Source organism: Cygnus olor, chromosome 1 (genome assembly GCF_009769625.2).
Source record: "Cygnus olor isolate bCygOlo1 chromosome 1, bCygOlo1.pri.v2, whole genome shotgun sequence".
Lineage (NCBI taxonomy): Eukaryota > Metazoa > Chordata > Aves > Anseriformes > Anatidae > Cygnus > Cygnus olor.
Window position 1 is genome coordinate 850,720 of NC_049169.1, and position 17,267 is coordinate 867,986.

The 17,267-nt window shown below is 52.4% G+C and overlaps 1 protein-coding gene across 4 annotated transcripts in view; it reads right to left on the reverse strand.

The window, feature by feature from the left end:
- PPP6R2 (protein phosphatase 6 regulatory subunit 2) overlaps nucleotides 1-17,267 on the reverse strand; it is a 100,176-nt gene that overhangs the window by 71,199 nt on the left and 11,710 nt on the right. Inside the window, exons 2-3 of one of the 4 annotated variants that reach the window (XM_040545018.1) lie at nucleotides 10,074-10,276; nucleotides 511-643 (exon numbers count right to left, since the gene is read on the reverse strand). The exons of 1 other annotated variant lie outside the window; for it this stretch is intronic. The gene's annotated coding sequence lies outside the window, so the exon portion shown is untranslated. Of the gene's footprint in view, nucleotides 1-510; nucleotides 644-755; nucleotides 888-10,073; nucleotides 10,277-17,267 lie in introns of those variants that run through there. 2 more of the 4 variants (XM_040545005.1, XM_040545010.1) reach the window with 2 other exon arrangements.

Genomic DNA, 17,267 nt, shown 5'->3' on the forward strand with positions numbered 1-17,267 from the left:
ATCACTCTGGTGCATGCTTCCAGTTTCACCTGACGAAAGCCTTTCACTTTCACGTCACGCCTATTCACTTTCACTACCCCAATGACCAAGCTTTTTGTGTGTCATTTCCATATTGCTGCTTCTTAGAACAGCCACGAGCAGTTTCCAGAATTATAGATAGCCACCAGAAAGTTTAAAAAAAAGTTCTGTCTTCTTCCCATTAACTATGGGCATAAAATTCAAGTTCATGTTTTGAGAAGCACTTGGCAGTTTAGCCTGGTTTTAGGGAGTATCCCGACCAGCACACCAGGACCAGTCTGCAGATCCAACAGCAGCAGAGCTCCCCAGCTGTACACAACCAGCCCCGAACCATCAGCGGGACCCTCCCAGAGACGTTACAGTTCCCTCTCAAATGCCTCCAGGTATTAAATATCAAGAACAATCTCACCAGCGACCACCAGCACACGCACTACAGAAATACGAAACGTGATGTCATTACCGAGCTTCAAAAGAAAAGGCAGACGTGCATACCTTCAGTAGAAGTTATTTCAAACGTGAAATCTCCTCCACGGACAGAGAAACATTTGGGTTACGGTTCCTGGAATATATCCAGCTTCAGAAAATTATTGTCATCCAGTGTGAATTCTCTCTCGAGCTTCCTATCCTGGAAAAATTTTTAGAAAGTGATTGTTAACCAAGGGTAACTGACAGTCGAAGACTTCTGCCTAAACAAACTTCCCCACAGCCCTTTACTCGAACGAAACCCGTGATAGTACCGTAGCTGTGCGAAGCCAGCAGCACGTCAGATGAGTCCTTTTAATTACCCCTCCCCTCCTGTAGCACGGGAGGAGCGCGAACCTTTCCATCAGGCCGTGAGAGCACAGGGGTTAACCGCCCCTTCGCTTCAGCTGCGAGAGCTGTACCTCGGTCAAGAGCACGGTTGCTTTCCTGACACCGCTTCAAAAGAAAGTTTGAGGTTGTCAAGGAAACCGAAAGGCCATTTTCGCTTGTTCCAAGGCTGCCGGCAGCAACAATACACGCGCTTCACGTTCGGCCGGGGGCCCTCCCGCCTTCAGGAGGGTGCAGGGGCCAGGAGCCAGCTCCCAGCGGCTGCAGCCGAGGACTCGCGGTGGGACCAGCTCGGCTTCGCCTGCCCCGTCCCCTGCCTTGCCCGAGGCCAGGGCCCCCCGCAGCACGGGCACGTCGCCACACAAAGTGTCTGTCGGCGCCCGTGCCCAAGGACGGCTCCCGAGCTGCCCCGACCCCAAACACCCTCAGGTTTACCAGGGCAGGCATTCCACACGCCTCCGGCCCCGCACACACTGGAGGCCAGGGAAGGCCTCCCAGCACGGCAGCACTCCCGCCGGGCACCGCGCTCTCATCACGTTGTCAGCACTTCCTTAGCTGGAGATGCACTCACCCAAAGTCTTAACTGGAAGGGGCAGAGCACACAAGGCCTTACTGCGCGGATTTAAGGTCTGTAACGCTGATGCCTTTCCTCTTCCCCAGCACTCATCCTACCACGTCATTTCAACGTTACAGACGATAACCCGAGCGCAGCACAGTGCGGCACCGATTTCCAATCTGACCCCGAGGCCCAACGAGTGCTGCTCAGAAAGCAGCCAGCTGTCCACAGAAGTCAGCATCTCCCCAGATCCTCAGTACCGCGTGAACACCTTGACACAGAACTCGAGAGAACGCTAAACTTTCTGCTTCTACATAGCCCTTAAAAAGTCAAACTGTTTTGGAAATTAATCTGTAGTTTGGATATTTGCTGTATTTCTACTTAAAAGTAAAGGGTGAGAAGAAAAGCTCTGAGTAACAACTTCAGTACAAGTTTAACAGACCATAATTCGTACTTAAAAGCTACTTTGTTATGGAAATTCAAAACATCTCTGTCATTTGGACATTTGCTTGCTGTGCTTGTCCAGATAAACCACGCTTCTCGGCTCTGCACAACCCGTGCGATTACTCCAGCCCCAACTCTGTTACACCCGTGTTTGAATCCTGGCACAAGCAGCGCCCTGTGGAACTTCCCGGGCCCCAGAGCCCAGCAGGCGTTAACACATTTACGCAGCCTACACGGAGCTGAGGCTTCAGGTACAGTCCCCAGCAAGCCCCAAAAGCTCCCCGTAACACCGGGTGCACAGAGCGAGACCCACAGAGGGGGGACCGGGACCCATCTCGCTCTCCCTGGAAAAGCATTTCAAGGATCTTCGTATTTAGTGCCTCGGGGACAGGACCGAGCCCCATCTTACTGGGACGGCCTTCCCACATCCTGGCGTGAAGGAAACAAGGCCCTGCAGCACTGTCCTGGTCTGAAAAGAAGGAAAATTTAATCTCCAACGCTGCAATTGTCTGACATCGGCCTCACACTTATGGTTGTCATCTTTTTACGCTCTCTCCCTCAATTTTTTCTTCAATTTCTTCAATTATTCTAATTAAAATAGTTATGGGAAGGATTTTCAGAGAGGAGTGGCAGGACAAGGGATCTGCTGCACTTCAACGCCACCGAAACAGATCCGGATCCCGCGGCTCGTTACTTTCCCACACTGAACACTGCTCAGGTTCCAGCGTGACTCCCTTCTGAGATGCAGTGTTTGCAACTCGGCTCCCAGATTTGGCACAAAAAGGCACAATACGGCACAGTAAAAGGGTCTGTGTTCTGCCTTCTTTCTGAGAATCTGCGTTTCTTGCTAAACTCACTGCAGGTTAACCAGTTGCATTTGCCTACACGTTTAAAACTGCATTAGAGTAGACCCATAAGAAATTCACACGCACACGTTTCTGGGTTGTCAAAGCCTCTCACGTCTAACAGGAGAAATTACCCACTTCACAATAACAACTAATGTCTTCCGAGATATCCTGAAGTACGGTGAGGGGAATAAACTCAAGAGGTAAACGCACCCCCTGTCCTCACAGATTTTTAGAGAAATGCAGTATAATTTAGGATATGAATTTTAAAAGATACTCCAAACAGCAGATGTACAGACAGAGCAGTACCAAGGTAACTCAACAGCTGTTAGCCAATTCTTTTTCAAAAGCCTTCTGTGGGGAGACTGAAACATTCCCAGCTTCCACAATGAAGTCATAAAGATTAGAGCGAGGCCGGAGGAGGCCACGAGGATGCTGCAGGGGCTGGAGCCCCTCTGCTGTGGGGCCAGGCTGAGGGAGCTGGGGGTGCTCAGCCTAGAGAAGAGAAGGCTCCGGGGAGAGCTCCCAGCGGGCTGCCAGGGCCTGAAGGGGCTGCAGGAGAGCTGGGGAGGGACTCTGTGCCGGGGGGTAGGGGTAGGGCAGGGGGACGGCTTTAAACTAAGACCCACATCACTTCACAGAAATGCCTCAACATGAGTTAGAGTCACTGTAATCCAGCAGTAAGATACAGCTTTTCAATTCGAAGTTATACCTACTTTGGATTAGGTAACTGTGAGCTGCCTGCCTTCCTCATTCCAACAGCACGTTTTGGGTTTGGAAATCAAATCTCTGTGGATGCTACTGTGCCAAACCTGCTCCTAAGCCTCAGACCCCCAGCGCGCACATCCCAGGGTTCACAGGGGAAGTCCTCGCTGGTAAGGCAGCATGCCTAAGGACGATCAATAGGGAAGAGATTGCTCTGAACGACAAGCTAGTCAGAGTTCTCTGCCCGGCCACTGAAGCCAAGAGTTTTGTAAAATTCTACACATCTCTGGTTTAACGGATAATGAAGTTTTGGACAGCTCAAGGACGCAGACAAGCATTTTGGAAAAAAAAAAAAATCCTCAGGAGGTACGGAACAAGGCAGCTGCCCAGAGGCGGTCATTAAGATGACGGGGGGGGAAGAGGGGTTCACGAGGGGCTTTGGGGCTGGGAGAGGCTGCAGTGTCCTTTCACATTAGCTCTTGAATTCCCCAACCAAACGTTTTCAGGTGCTAAACATCGCTACCAGGGATGGGATGTAAGCAGATTGTCACAGAACCGCAGCCTGGCTGAGGCTGGGGACACCTGGTGTGCTCCCAGCCCCCCCGGCCCCAGCAGGGCCCCCCCAGCCGGTGCCCAGCCCCACACCCAGGTGGGTTTGGAGACCCCCCAGGAGGAGACCCCCCAGCCTCTGGTCCCGGTGCCAGGGCTCCGGCCCCCGCCTGGCCCAGAAGTGCCGCTGGGGGCCAGGGGGAGCCTCCTGGCTGCAGGCTGCGCCCGGGGCCTCTGCTCCCTGGCCTCGTGCAGCTCCCTGCGGGTCCGCAGGGACGTGGATGAGACCTAGTCAGACGAATCCTAGTAACCCCTATGCTCCTCTCGTCCTAATCTGCAAACAAGGCACAGAAGTTGCTTTCACATTCCATCCCAGGAACGCCACCGCAGGGCTCCCAAGGGCCTGCAGGGAGCGAGCACCATCAACCAACACTGATCCACAGGTCACCACCGCCCTGCCAAGCCGAGCACTTCGTGCCACCACGCGGTACCAGCACCTCGTCATCGCTGCCTGTCTTGTAGCCCCTGAAAAAAGGAACGCTCTCAGTTATGCAAGCAAATAATGAAGTTGTTATACAAAGAATGAGAGGCTGATAAATGTACTGCTCATCATTACTTAATGATTTCCAGCTTCAAAGTAGTCACACACGAGCCAAACCTTTCAAATAGTCATTAGAAAGAACAAGGCAGAAAAAATTGAAACACTTTCACTTTATGAAAGAGCGCTGGCAAAACGCCCGAGGAACTTGCCCAAAGTTTGGTGTGAGCAAAATCTAAAGGAATTCAAGAGACTGCAGATTTACAGCTTTTCATTAGACAGTATGTTTCCAAATATACAAAATTACTAAAAATATCTTTAAGTTAATGCGTTTGGAGGCACGCATCTCTAAATGAAAGATGCAAATTAAAATAATCAGTCAAGAGCGAAAGTCCCATTTGTACAAAGCTTTGTTCTAAGCCAGCACAAAATCACAGCGGTACAGCTTTCTGCACTTTTTTTCTCCCCAAACATCCCGTGAGTACGGCGCGTCTCCCCACCGCTGCTTCCTGCGGTCTTTAAGGCAGCAGCAGGCTTCCGAGAGAGCCCACAGCTCCTGCTGGAATCCACGCAGCCAGCCAGGAGAGCACGTTAGCAAGCAGAGCGATACGGCACACCTGAGAGCATTTATGCTTTCGCAAGGGGAGAAAGAAGTTACGAACAACCCAGCTTCTGGACTGCCCCCCTAAGCCCTCCTCACGAGTTCCCATGTGCAGGACGACTCGCCAAGGGGCCTGCACGATGCACTGCGCCCACCCGTGTTTCACAGGACGGTGCAGGACCGGCAGCACAGGTACCACAGCGCGAGGCCCGGCGTTGCCCACGCGTGGCTCAGCACCTCTGGGGGAGCCCGGCCGAGGCCAGCAGGCTCCCTGAGACCTCCGTGGGGAAGCGCGGCTCAGGCCCAGCCCGTGACTGAATGCAACCAAAGCAGAAGCAGGCCTGCTGCTCGGCACCAGGAGAGCCTCCGAAGCTGCAGAGGTAATGCTCTCTGCTCTCTTCAGCCACCAACTTCCACCCAGAGCGGGATTTTTTTCATCACTCTCCTCTTGGCATCGCTGAAACCGCACGGAGAAGTAGAAGACCAGAGCTCCTCTTGCAGCTCTGACGCTTCTCGCAGGGCTCCTCTGCTCAGAGCAGGCAGGGCGAGGAAGCCGTAATTAAGCAGAGAACTCTCCCTGGGCTCCCCTGCTACTGCGGAAGCTGGAAAAAGTGATCAAACCTCATCCAGGCACCTGCAGCGCGCCCTCCCCGCAGCGAATCCGCACCGCGGCTCCTCCTAACTACCGGCACTGGAGGGCTCTTTGTCTGGAAGAGACTTTGGAAGAGGAAAACACTGAGGAGAATTCGATTCCCTGGATAAAAATAATAAAATTAACTCTTAAAGACAATGTGAAGGCAAAAGGGCATCCCCAACCAGCCATTCTCATGGCTTTGGCAGAGCAAGAGCAAAACGAGACTCCTGCCTTCCCCGCGTGTTCTGGTGGCACCTGACAGCAGCAAGATGTGAGCCCATGGAAGGACAGGCACATCCTGCTAATACTGTACAAAACCAGCTGGCTTTAAAGAAATTAAAGTCTTACCACTGTTCTATGTTGGTAACGCTCATGTAGCTGATCAGGAACATCAAGCAAGATTACCTAAATTCAGCCTTTTGTATTACCTGTAATGTTCCTCACGACTTTATTAATAAAGTTAGAATTTTAGCTATCCGAACTAAGAAAAACAGCATTTCTGCAGGGTATCTCCGTAAAGAGGCAAACAGAGGGACAGGTAGGTAGGTAGCTTACCTAAAAGCAGCAACAGCCACCAACAATTCCCTGATCTGTTTCACCACCACTTGCATACATTTTCGAATTCATTCAGCTCCCTCCCACCTGCTTTAAGATTGGATTATGATTTTTTTCTGGTGACCAAAGGGAAAAAAAAAGAGGGAAGGACAGTACATAGCAGTGAACCTTCCCATCTTTGCTGTGGGATGCACCAAGTGAGAAGCACAAGCGCTCTTTAACACCAGTGCCCATTCAGGGCATTTTTATACTACCACGCACTTGCAACAAGTCTTTGAAGTTTTGTTTTTTGAAATCAACTCTTTCCTAACTGTACCTCTGTACAGACAGAAACAGCAGGAATTCAGGGGTAAAAGGGTGTGATGAGTATAGAATTGTCACCAAGAATAAAAAACCCACCCAGCAACCCTTCTGAGACTCAACCATAACACTGGAAGTTAAATACTCCCATTGTCACTGGTCCCAACAGTAAATAAAGAGGGCAGCTTGCACCAACTAACCACTGCAAGTTAAAGGATACTTCAGGTATTTATCAGCATGTGCTTAACACTAAATGGTGCCACCTTTTCAGGAGCTGTGTTAAAATCCCACGGCACCCCCTCCTCAAACTCCCACCGCCTCTTCACGCCACTTTCAGAAGCGGATTTCTCTCCCCGCGTATTTCCAGAGTGCCTGAAACTTGACGGAAGTTGCTGAAATCAGAAACCAACATCCGATTTGCGGACCACACCAAACTCCCTACCACCCCTTTTAACAGCGCATGTTTAGGAACAGAAGATTCGTGTCTCAGACGAGGCCCGGCGGCCGGCTGCACCCCGGCCCTCACGGCAGGACCTGGCCTTCGCGTCGCTCCCGAGCGAGAACGAAGGCTGCCCGGTGCCTTAACTGACGGCCCGCTCGGCTTCAACACCTCCCCCAGACAGCAGAACAGACGTTTCACGCCTTTTTCAGCCCGTGGGGTAACTGGCAGCATCGACAGCACTTCCGCAGCAACGGTACTGCCCAGGGTCCAGGGACAGCGATGTCACCGCAGCCCTGCGGCCAGCGCCCAGTTTAACCTTCGATTAACTTTTTAATATCACCGTACTTTTGCGCTAACAGGATTCCTCTGAGCAGCACAGGCCCTCCCGTTCCAAGAGGCCATCCAACTCGCCTTCTCCCGCTCGCCCTGGAGTCCACGTTGTGCCCTAGAGGCCAGGCAAGCAGCCTGCTCCCCCCCCCCCACACCGCTGGGTTCTCTTCCCAGCCTCCATAACTCAGCCTTAACAGCAAACAGGAGTTTAAAACACGTCCCGTATAAATTCAGGTTCAGAGTGACGGCAAGTTTATTTTCCTCTCCATCTGGACGTTTGCAAAACGATATGCAAATCATGAGATACATGAAGTGATACTGGTAATTATAGACGTAACCGAGACCGGTTGCTATTTCAGACTTCTGGCCACGCACTGCGCAATCTTTCAGAGAAGCCGACCCCTAACAAAAACAGCATGTTATGGCGGCAGAGCTCGCAGGAAATATTTTCAAAACTGTTAAGTACAACACAGGCTGAACGTGAAGTCATCACTTTTTCCGAGTTAAAGACTTCAGAAGTCCCGTCCACAAGGTCAGGCATTGCCAGACAACGAACGCCAGCTGAGGACTCTCCAGAGCAGTTACTTATGGCAATAAACCACCAAACAGCACTGGAACCGTGGCACAGAAGAAAATCAAGGACAGCGTTTTACTGTCAAAAGCACTGGCTAGAAAGAAGCTAAAAACCTACCAAAAAAACCCCTTGCAGTCATCTGGAAGGCCTCAAATACCGTTCTGATCTTTCTTACCTAGCATCAGTAACATCACAAGCGTCACAAGAAAGCCCAACGATTTACAAGGCAGGGGACAGTCATTTCAACCAATTTTTCTTCTCCTGCCAACGTAACGCCCTGCTCATTCACACTCCCCAGCTGATGCTTTAAGTCAGCTATAATCCATTTTAAGAATCTGTCAAGCCACTCAGTAACTCAACAAGCTGAGGAGAGTTGCCAGTTTCACACATAACACCACTGTTACCTCACAGGAATTTATTTCTCGGTATTTTTATCACCAAGATTTTCCCCAGATACTTGATAATTTGGGTTATCCCAAGTTTTCGACTGCGCAGGTTAAGTTGCCTAGAAGAGTCACCACTTCCCCACAGAGGTGAGTCTCCAAAATTCAGTGTGCTGTGAAGTCTCAGGTCATCCCCGATGAAGTCCTCAGACAGATCCAGTCTTTGTCCCGTGACCGCTGCAGAAGGCGGACAAAGCCACCACCACCCTGGAGCCACATCACTGCGAAAAAGGCACGAGACGCGCTCGAGAGTCACCCCTGCCTATCCGAGCTCTCATTCCAGAAATCCCTAAGTCTCTCAATTGTTCTGTGCAGAACAGACATGGACTAAAGCTCACCAGGAGTTAAAGCAACGGAGCAAGCGACCAGCGCGCTTCAGCGACAACCTGAGGCCAAGCCTCGCCAGCCCCCAGCACAACAAGCCTCTGCAGTGGCTCAGCACGGCCACCGGCACTCCGTCGGGGAGACGCGCAGCGTTGTACCTGCTGACAAAAAGCAGGCGGGCTGAACCTGCTCTGCTCAAACAGAATTTAAGTTTTTAGCTTGACTGCACAAAACCCCCGGTGCATGCTAACGCTCGCTCGCGTTCTGCCATGCCAAAAAGCAAGCTTGCTAAACTTTACGGGTACGAAAGCACCGACGCACAGGCCGTGGGGACGGGGCGCGCAGACAGAATGAACACCGTCAGCAGAGCAACTACAAAATTCCTCGCTAGAAAGAAAATCTCTCAGAGCCCAGGGCTGACAACATCTGTTTCTGGAAGACCCCCAAATGAAGACCTACACTACCTAAACTTAGCCTGCTCCGGAGTCAAGGCACACAAGAAGCAACTTTAATGAAAACAGTTATAAGAGACCACCACACACCGGGCAGCCTAGAAGCAATTCCAATAAAACCTGGCAGCGCTGCCGACTTCTGTGCTTTTTCACCATTTTATTTTCACCCTGTTACCACGCATCTCCCACACTCAGGCCTTGCTGCTAGGAGAGGTCAGAGTTTCTTCTCCTCAATTTTCCTCTTCCCTGTCGTTTGGAAAAAAAACAGGGTTGTCAACGGTTTCTATTTACGTGTTCAACAAGAGAAGTAACGACTTACGCTGGCCGGAGCAAGAGAGAAAAACACCTAAGAAATAATTTGATCTTGTACGAGTTATTTGCCCCCACCACAGCGAGCTCGGCGCCAGCCTCCCAGCCCGCGCTGCCGCGTCTCCTGCCCTGCCCGAGCGGTGCTGGTCACAGGCTGGGTGCTGAGCAGGCAGGAAACGTGTGGCAGGAAACGTGTGGCGAGGAGCAAGCAGCGGGGCCGGGGCCGTTTCGACCAATTTAGCGTCCAGGACCTCAGCAAGCGGTCACACAAAAACCTGTGCCAGCAAGGTGCAAACTGCCCTGCGCCCGCAGCGATTCTAACTGTGTGCACAGGCACCAAGCCACAGTCACGGCGTTTGTCTGTCCTCACCCACGGGCAGCACAGCCTGACCATCGTAATTCAGCTCCCTTTTCATACGCAGCAGCTGAACAGCTGTGAGGACTGCTCGACTGAACTGCCCCAGTCTTAAAAGACTCACGGCAGGACTTACAAGAACACGCGGCTCCTAAGCCAGACTTCCCAGCAGCTCAGCGTGCTACCGCTGCGTTTACACCCGGGAAGCCGGGACGTATTTTTCATTTTCAAGGCTCTTCGCTTCTCCCCGCAAGCGCTTTTACAGGTAGAGCACCAACCTATTACTCACCAGATCCGCAGCTGAAAGGAAGTGAGCCTCACCGGCCACACTGCAGACTGCTGAGGGCCTCAGAGGTGCTTCACGCCGCCACACCAACTGCCGCACACGGCGCTCCGCCAAACAAAAGAAAGTGAAAATGTCCTCAGTAAAACATACCCTGCACCGTTTACACCTCCAGAACAGCACTCCTCATCTTGGGCTTGGCTTTACATCTAAGAATTAAACAGAAATCTTTCTGTAAGAACATCTTACTTGCTTCTGCACGGGCCTTTTAAGATGCCGTTGGAACTGATGGTGCCGTGCCATCAGAACACGGTGATACAGGCACAGCACGGCACTTACAGAAACCCCGCGGAGCATACACACAAACCACGGTGCAGACAAGACAGACACCCTCTTTCCAGAAGTCTTACTTTTAACATACATCAGCTGCACACGTGGCAAAAGCATCACTCCTGAAATTACAGAAATTGCAATTGTTGCTCCTGGTGTGCCCGTTTACCGTCACCTCGCCGAGCATTCACAAGGAGATTCCCAGTTACACAGCCCATTATTTGCATGCCACCTTCTCCGAAATCCAGCTTGCATAACACGAGCTCCAAGAACATTTCTTTTTGTACTACCAGAGAAACAACTTTGCAGAGTAAATGGAAAAAGTGTCTAGTTCCAAATCCTCCAAGGCGGCTTTGGCAGCCCGCTGCTGACAAGTAGCACACTCCGAGTCTTCGGGTCCATTGGAAGCTTGGAGGAGGAAAAAAATAGCACTGCTAAGCTGTTTGGTACCTATTAACAGACTTACTGGCTAACCAGCCAGAAGAAATGTGTCTGGCGAGCTCCGACAGGAACATGTTTTGCACCAACAAAAAGGCTACAGAGCTCCTGGGCAGTCTTCCACGTCAGCCTAACTTGCCAGAAAGACTCAGCAATAAATAAGTTTGGTTAGTAAAGAGATGCCTGCTCTCACTTCTGCTCTGTCCCATTCTCTTACTGTCACTAAAAAAGAAGCCCTTTCCAATCTGGGAAGACCACTGCATAAACATCGGCCCCACACACCGAGTAAGAGCCCTGAAGAGCAGCTGCCCGGTGAGCCCCCCGAAGCCAGGCCGTCTCCGAGCTGCCCGAACGGGCACGCCAGCTTCAGGGGGGCAGGGGAAGTGGGGGCGTTCCCATTTTGCTTGCAGTTGAAGCCAGGCCAGTGCCGCTGACTAGCGGAAGGCAGAGTTTCACTGCGGCCCGCCCCAGGGTCTCCGGCGCTCCCCAGGTCAGTGCAGAAGTCTGACGTTTCTCCTCGAGCACTCGCAGCCACCCTCAGCTCTCCGTGCCGCCTGCTTCCAGCAGTATTTTAAACCGCATCCTCCTGCTGGGAACAAGTTCTATTTAGAAATTTTTCTAACGTCTCTAGAACAATTTTGGAACATCTCCGCCAGCCTGCGGCACCAGGCGCGGCACACACAGCCGCAGCGGCGTGCCTCCGGAGGGCGGAAACCCACGCGGCCGCCGCGAGGGCGGCAAAGGGGGGACACGAGAGGTGCTGAGCCCAGACCTCGGCCAGCGCTGCGCAGCATCCTCCGGCACTGCACGACAGGGCTGGCACAAAGGCCAAACACCGCCGCCGCCACCTGCGGATGCGAAAGCGTCCCTCAGCACCCCCCAGAAGCAGCACGCCAACGAGAAGCTGCTGCGCCTGGTGGAAGGATCGGTCCCTGCTTGCTCCCTGTTCCAACACCCGTTTTCTTCAGTTTCCCCTCGACAGTCAGGTCAAGGCCCATTCAGGCAGAAATCACAATCCCCCCTATTCAGACAAACTTTAAATAAAGCCAGCAAGCACACGGGCTGTCATAGAACCAGCCGATTAAATACCTTCCAAAGCTCCAAACCGATGCACAGCTAATTGGCGAGCTCCAGTACAGCTACAGCTGGCTCCAGCAGCCAGGGAATACGAACCAAGAACACCACCAAGCACGCTCCCCTGAGCTAGCTGCGATCTCTGGCACCGGCACGCAGCACCGGGGATGCACAACAGGAATGACTCAGGCAGCTCGCCGTCAGCACGCAGGCGAGCAGCAGGCCAGCACGTCACCGCGGTGCCGCCGAACCGGGCGCTTTGCTTCGGGGGCTTGCCTAACGCCGCGCTCGTGACAGCCACGCCGACCAGGTCGCGGATGATCGTCAGCGGGCGCCAGGGCTCACGCTGCACGGGCATTCGGCTTCGGGCTGCGTTCGGGAGGACCGGGGGCCCTGTGCTAACAAAGGGACTACAGGCGAGAGCCGCAGCCCAGCGGCGCAGCGCTGGGGGCCCACAGCAGCCCCCGCTGTGCCGTGCAGGGAGGTTTGGGGCTGCGAGACGAGGTAGGGGCACGGCTGCTTCGTGCCAACGGCGGATGTCTGCGCACAGCACCCCTTAGCTTAGCAGCTTGCACCTTATGGAGGACATGAGCCAACAGCTTCCTGCAACAGGAACAGCTACAGGCGGGAGGAGATGCGAGGGCATCTCTGGAGATCACCCGCCCCCCCCCCGCCCCAGCAATTTGTGCCCTCTCCTGGGGGCCTCTCGTCCTGTCGCTGCGTTCCCCTGGGAAGAGCCTGGCCCCATCTTTACTGCCCCCCATGCGGGATTTGTTACACTGCTGAGAAGCCCCCAGGCCATCTCCTCTCCAGGATAACAGTCCCAGCCCGCAGACTCGCATCACAAACGCTCCATTTAAGCATCTGCGTGGCCTTTTGCTGGACTCTCCCAACTATGAACACGACTCTGTTGTCCTCAGGACACGTCCCATGGCCGAGCTTCCTGAGACTGCTGCCAGCGCCTCCTCCAACCTGCTGAGGTCCCGCTGCACAACCACTGGGCCCGCTAACCGCCTCCCCCAGCTGTCCAGTGCAGTGTGTCCCAAACAGGCTTCTGCTCATTCTTTCAGAAGACACGCTGTGTTATTTGCCAAGGACAGACGAGTGAATCATGCAAAAAGGGAAGAACCACCGAATGGCTTGGGTTGGAAGAGACCTTAGAGATCGTCTAACTCCAACCCCCCTGACGTGGGCAGGGATGCCACCCACTAGATCAGGTTGGCCAAGGCCCCATCCAGCCTGGCCTTGAGCACCTCCAGGGATGGGGCATCCACAGCTTCTCTGGGCAACCTGTGCCAGTGCCTCACCACCCTCAGAGTAAAGAACTTATTCCTAACATCCAATCTAAATCTCCCCTCTTTCAGTTTAAAACAATTCCCCCTTGCTCTATCATTAGCTACCTGAGTAAAGAGTCCTTCTCCAACCTTTTTAATAAGCCCCATTTAAGCAATGAAAGGCCGCAAGGTCTCCCCGGAGCCTTCTCTTCTCCAGGCTGAACATCCCCAGCTCTCTCAGCCTCTCTTCATAGGAGAGGTGCTCCAGCCCTCTCATCATCATTGTGGCCTCCTCTGGACCTGCTCTAACAGCCCCAAATCCTTCTTGTGCTGGGGGTCCAAAACCTGGATGCAGGACTCCAAGTGGAGCCTCACAAAGGCAGAGCAGAGGGGCACAATCCCCTCCCTCAGCCTGCTGGCCACTCCTCTGTTGATGCAGCCCAGGATGCAGTTGGCCTTCTGGGCTGCCAGTGCATACTGCTGGCTCATGTCGAGCCTTTCATCCATCAGAAACCTCAAATCTCTCTCCACAGGGCTGCTCTCAATGAGTTCTTCTCCCAGTCTGTACTCCTGTCTAGGATAGCCCCAACCCAGGTGCAGCACCTTGCACTTGGACTTGTTGAACCTCATGTGGTTCACATGGGCCCACTTCTCCAGCCTGTCCAGGTCCCTTTGGATGACTTCTCTTCCTTCTTTGGTATCAACTGCTCCACTCAACTTGGTGTCATCTGCAAACTTGCTGAGGGTGCATTCAATCCCATCTTCTGTGTCATTGACGAAGATACTGAAAAGCATCGGTCCCAGGACAGACCCCTGAGGGACTCCACTCATGACCGGTCTACACCTGGACATAGAACCATTAACCACTACTCTCTAGGTGCGGCCATTGAGCCAATTCCTTATCCACCGTATGGTCCACCCTTCAAATCCTTATCTTTCCAATTTAGAGATTAGGATGTCATGTGGGTCAGTGTCAAAGGCCTTAGAGAAGTCCAGGTAGAGAACATCGGTCAGTCTTCCCTTGTCAACTGATGCAGTCACTCCATCACAGAAGGCCACCAGATGGATCAGGCATGATTTGCCCTTGGGGAAGCCATGCTGGCTGTCTCAGATCACCTCCTTGTCCTGCATGTGCCTTGACATTGCCTCCAGGAGGATCTTGCCACGCACAGAGGTGAGGGTCACCAACCTGTAGTTCCTTGGGTTGTCTTTCCACCCTTTTTAAAAATGGGAGCGATGTTTCCCTTTTTCCAGTCACTGGGGACTTCAACTGGCTGCCATGATTTTTCAAATATGATGGAGAGAAGCTTGGTGACTACATCATCCAGTTCCCTCACGACCCTGGGATGGATGTCATCGGGCCCCATGGACTTGTAGCAGGTCAGTTGTGTCAGGAGGTCCCGAACTTGCTCCTTGCTTACAGCGGGAGGGACTCTGCTCCCCCCAGCCCTGCCTAGAGGTTTGGGGACACGAGAGATGGGGGAAGCCTGAGCACCAGTGAAGTTAAGTACCTCAGCCTTCTCCATGTCTGTCATTACCAGATCTGTTTTAATTTGTCGGAGGCGTTACACTCTCCTTAGTCTTTCTTTTACAGACAATGTACCTGTAGAATCCCTTCTTGTTATTCTTTGCCTCCCTCACCAAGTTTAATTCCATCCGTGCCTTGGCTTTCCTGACCCCATCCCTGCCCATCCAGACAGCATTTCCGTACCCTTCCCGGGGCACACGACCCTGTTTCCACCGTCTGTGCATTTCCTTCTTTTGCCTAAGTTTGAGCAGCAGGTCCTTGTTCAGCCATGCCTGCTTCCTACCTTCCCTGCTTGATTTATTGCATATGGGAATAGAGAGCTCTTGTGCCCTAAGAAAAATGTCCTTAAAGAGCTGCCAGCTCTGATGAGATCCTGCGTCCCCCCCAAGGGCCGTGTCCCACGGGATCTCATCCACTAACTCTTTGACCAGCTGGACGTTTGCTTTTCTAAAGAATCGAGCTTGAGAAGACGCTTGTGGTCTTCCCAGTACCTCACGATGCAGCGCTGCACCGGAGGTGACCAGAAGAGAATTACTTGCTTAAGAGCAGGACAAGGAACGAGTTGTTAGGGAAACCGTTCAAAACCACCTGAGGAACATACCCCAGACACAGCAACCAGCTCCTACCAATCACCAGCTGTCTGAAAGGATTTTGGCCTGGCCAGACTGGTCCTTCCTCATCTCCAGGATGAAACAACGCTGATAAAAATGTTTCCTTCTTCGCATAACATAGCGAAGATTAAATCAGTCATCTGCACTGATTGCCCTGAATGTGCATTCATACCAGGCATGGAGAAAAGTGAAAAAACAGAAAATGAAAAGTTTGCTAAGTAAACAAATGCTATGGCACCTGAAGGGATGTTTTTCAGATTAGTGCGACTTTATCCCAGAGAGGTGTGTGGTTCCCCAGATAAACTGCACTAGCACTGATGGTTTCCTGCCGTACCTACCTAGTACTGGAGCTGCTGAAGCCCACCGCTACGTGGAAAACAAGCAAATTCCTCTCAGGCAGCCACCTCCCGCCTTGCCGCCAGCTGTACTGTGCAGCAGCTGTCCACAGAGCCACAAGAAGGCAACGTGAAAGACAGAAAATTAAAGGCAAGAAATACCTAATGCCTCCTCACCAGCCTCCTCCTTCCCACCTAGTCTGTAACTCGGAAAACCTCAGGCTCCATTAATATGCACTGCTCCAAACTCAAACTGGTGTCATGCCTGCCCTTCGTAATCACGCTGTCTTCGACAGCCGGAGGAAGCCCAGCCTTCTGATGGAGGAGCCCTGCCTACCCGACAGCACGGGGTTTGTTCTCTTTCGGGACACACCTGCAGACACCCTTGGAAAACCAAGCCTTGGCAGGCTTCATTTCGGCCCCTCCACAAGCACCAGATCTCCCGTGTGACACCGTCCCGACAGCAAATACAGACGTTACGGCGGGTTATCTGACGTGCTCCACATGCGCTCACGCGTAACACCAACATGGGTATGCATTATTTGTGTACGGCATGTTGCAAGCAATAAGGCGCTAGGCGTAAGAGTGAGATAGAAATCTGTCTTCTACAGGTACGCAGAGCCTTAATCTCCCAAGATCAAAAACATCTAGGCAAATCTGCACTTACCCTAGCGCCACACTGAAACTGTAGCTTCCTACTACAGCGAAAGCCTAAGCACAAAGCCCTGAGAAAAACAGAAACCGAGGGTTGGCTACAGCCTGTGAGACACACACAGTTCACACAGCAAACTGAGGTAGGTCTTAGGTGCAAGACCACAATTTTTGTGAACAACAGCTGCAATAAATTAAGGAACTAGGATGAAATGAGCAGCTGTCCCTAGTAGGGGAGCCTGGATGAGTCCAAAGCAGCCTCCTCTGCTCCCAGGTTAGCATCGTGCCATCAGCCCATCCGCGCTCAGAACAGCTAGCTGCAGGTTTAGTTACAGCGATGCCAAGGGACGTTATCCACGAAGGCTCTCTATGAAACCCTGCAAGAGTTGTCACTGCACCTCCAGGACTCTTTTTGGCTGCAGCACATGAATAAAACCTCTATTTTAACATCAGAAATCTACGTAAGCACATTTCTCACTCAGCACCCTTCTCCTTTTCCCTACTCTCACCCGTATGCCCGATCCCGCTGACAGGCAGCGATCGGGAGGCAAAGCAGGATGCACGAGAGCCCTCGGAGCCCACGACGGCTCCGGCCGACGCTCCCGTTAGCGCACGCATCCCACCAGACATCGAGCTCCTATGCGCAGCAATTTCTGCCAAGCTCTGACTGAGCACGTACACATCAAAGTCTCACGAACAGAAAGCACTCATGCATTTTAACCTCTGTCACCTCCTACAACTGAGCATACAACATTATTGATCGACTCCATTGTACTCGGTTAGCTTTGCAGTTAGCTATTGACTCAGTGCTGGGATAACTAGTACTTAAAACCTCTGAAACCTTGCATCCCATACCATGTGTTTACCAGTCAGTTTGTTTTTTAAGAAGGACGTAGTTTATTAGTTTATCACTGTTTTATTGCTTCACCTTCCTCCCACTCCCCCCAAGTCAGATGATC